General features: G+C 40.1%; 1 pseudogene; it reads right to left on the bottom strand.

The window, feature by feature from the left end:
• Positions 1 to 2133: 2133 nt before the first annotated feature.
• On the bottom strand, positions 2134 to 2803 carry LOC102259742 (annotated as a pseudogene).
• Between the last annotated feature and the right edge of the window lie 414 nt (positions 2804 to 3217).

Here is a 3217-nt window from a genome sequence, read left to right as displayed (position 1 = left end):
TTCCAGCCTCTATCCACTAGCCAGTCCCAAGGCCATGCCACATGTATTGGGCTTTTATTATGGAGAACCTCATTTTTAGGTACCATTTTCTCTTTCAACTAGTCTTTATTGGAATAAAACATCCCAAAGTTTAGTGACTTAAATCAACACGAATTCATCATTTCACATAATTCTGGGTTGGCCGAGCAGGTCTCTGCTGCTCTAGGCTCATACACACAGGTGCATCCAGCTGGCAGGTCTCTTTCCATATGCTCTTTTATCCTGGGCTTCCTTATGCCATGGTGGTCTCGAGGCAGCATTCCAAGAGAATGAAGGCAGGAACTATATCACATCAAGTGTCCCAAACTCTGGAACTTGCAAGACATCACTTCGGCTGCCTTCTACTGGATAAAGCAAAGAGCAAAGCCAGCCCAGATGCAAGAGGTCAGAACATAGACTCAGCCCCTTGATAGAGGAGCTGCAAAGACTCTGTGGCCGTATTTAATTTACCACAGAGAATTATGCCATGTTCCTTGATGGAAAGACCCAATGTCATAAAGATGCCAGTTCCTCCTAGTAAGTCTGCACAGTCAATGTCATACCAATCAAAATCCCAGCAGGGTATTTCAGGAGACGTGATAAGGTGTTCCTAAATTTCCCATGAAGGAGCACGGGGCTCAGAATCACCAACACAATTTTGAGGCAGGACTGGTCCTCACAGTTATCAACATTTATTAGGAAACCATGGTAACAGCAATTCGAGGAACAATTCATGTGAGGTCCACACTCTATACAGCAGAAATGGGATGTATCACAAACCCAAGCAGCTTTATGGAGCAATTTACCTTTATGATTTAATAGTTAAAATATACAAATATAAGGTCGTGGAAAGCAATTTCCCCCCAGTTTTATTGAGCTACAATTGACGTACACAATATGTATTATATATTTTAATATATATACATTTTTTATATTGGAAAATGTTTACACTGTAGCCTTAGCTAACACCTCTATCCTGTCACATAATTACCATTTCTTTTTTGTGATGAGAGCAATTAATATCTGCTCTCTTAGTAACTCTCAAGTATATAGTACAGTGTTGTTAACTACAATTGCCACACTGTACACTAGATCCCAGAACTTACTCATCTTATACCTGGAATTTTGTGCTCTTCGACCAACATCTCCCCATTTACCCCACCCCCCAGTCCCTGGCAACCACCACTCTAGTCTCTGTTTCCATAAGTCTGGCTCTTTTAGTGCATCACGTAGTATTTGTCTTTCTCTGCCTGACTTATGTCACTGAGCATAATGCCAGGAAAAGAAATGTTAATGTATGCATCTCTATTGAGCTCTAGCATCAAGTACCCTAATAGTTCAGCCTTTTGCTTTTGGTGAGTTAAAAACTTTGTGTATCAACAATAAAGAATTATTAAAAACAAACAATAAAACAATAAAAAATGTTGTGTGTATGATTTCTGCCTTAATTTGTTAAGAATATAGAAAAATGTTTTTTTTCCTTTTTTATTGAATTTAATGGGGTGAGATTGTTTAATAAAATTATATATGTTTCAGGTGTACAATTCTATAATACATGATCTGTATATTGTATTGTGTTTACCACCACAAATCAAATCTCCTTCTATCACCATTTATACCCCCTTTAACCTCTTTTTCTCTTTTAAAAATATATTTTATTGATTTCAGAGAGGAAGGAAGAGGAAGAGAGAGATAGAAACGGCAATGATGAGAGAGAATCATTGATTGGCTGCCTTCTGCATGCCTCCACTGGGGATCATGTGCCCTGACCAGGAATTGAACTGGGTTCATAGGTCAACCCTCAACCACTGAGCCACGCTGGTCAGGCCCCCCTTTACTCTATTCTACCTCCAAGAATTTGTACTGGATGACAGTTTTAAACTGAGTAGATACTAATGATGTGTATTTGGAACTGAAGGTAGTTTGAAAGTCAGCATTATAGAATTCCAAAACCTGTTAGGGTGAGAATGGCAAATGATTTAAACTCAAGAAGGAATGAAGTGCCAACAGGCAGTGAAACTATTTGTCTAAATCTAAAAAGAAACATCTTACCAGCAGATTCCTGTACATACACACACACATACACACACGCACACACACGGAAAAACCACCTATTATGCTGCAAAACAAAGCCAATTATAGTGTGGGAAAGTATAAATTGCAGAAAACCAGAAGTCAATAGAAGAAAAACTACTGGTTACTTGAGAGGGAGGAGGAGGCTTCCCCCTGGGCAGTTACTTGGTGAAGGCCGCCACCACCGCCCACAGAACCTCGTTGGCGTTGGCCTTCACACATTCCACCTCAGGATCCAAGTCGAGGAGCTGCCGCACTCTCTTGGTGGCTAAATCATACTGCTCATCCAGCAGGGGAGCAAAGGCATTCTCCAGAACATCCGAGGCGTGGGCGAGGTAAATGAGGGCCAGCAGGCGCTTGTCCATGCGGTGAGGGTCATTCACCCATTTGTCAAGAACAGCTTCCTGTACTTTCTTGATGAGGCGCTGCTTAATGTTGTTGTTGGTGAGGGGATGTGTGGTCATGTCAAAAAGTAGGAAGTTCTGTTTCTCTGTTGTCAGTACGCCCTTTTCTACCAGGTTTTTAGTCATTCTTGTATGTTTCATAACTGGTACTGTGATTCTAGGGGACTCCATGTCTCACCTAAACAAAAGCTTTGAATTTCAGCTGTTATCTTCTTTGTATTCAAAATATGAATAGCACACAATGTGTTCGTCATAGCTGGTGTGTCTCTAGCGAAGTGGAAAACAAGAAGTGCTCTACGGTGGCCCATGTTCCCACTAGACTGTGAACCGCTAGTGGGACAGGAGTTCTATTTTATTATTCTCTGTAGTTCTGGCACCAGGTAGTATCCTGAAACACAGTACTTGTTCAGTACATATTTGGAAAAGGGAATGAATACTCTAGTACATAAATTGGAACAGACTGTGATAGTTTTAGTATGAGGTAGAAATGAGCCAAATTGTAAAATGATCATTTCTGGCACATTTTCTATTGACATAAAGGTGTCGATAAAAAGCCAAAGGAGAAACGAGCAGGGTTTATTTATTTTTATTGTTTAATGAACGTTTTCAAAGAATAATTTTAGATTTACAGAAGAGTTGCAAAGATAGTAGAGCTCACGGTGAACTATACTGATACATTACTACTAACGGAAGTCCATACATTATTCAGGTTTCCTTAGTTT

The sequence above is a fragment of the Myotis brandtii genome, unplaced genomic scaffold, assembly GCF_000412655.1.
Source record: "Myotis brandtii unplaced genomic scaffold, ASM41265v1 scaffold115, whole genome shotgun sequence".
Lineage (NCBI taxonomy): Eukaryota > Metazoa > Chordata > Mammalia > Chiroptera > Vespertilionidae > Myotis > Myotis brandtii.
This window is presented reverse-complemented; position numbering and strand designations above follow the sequence as displayed.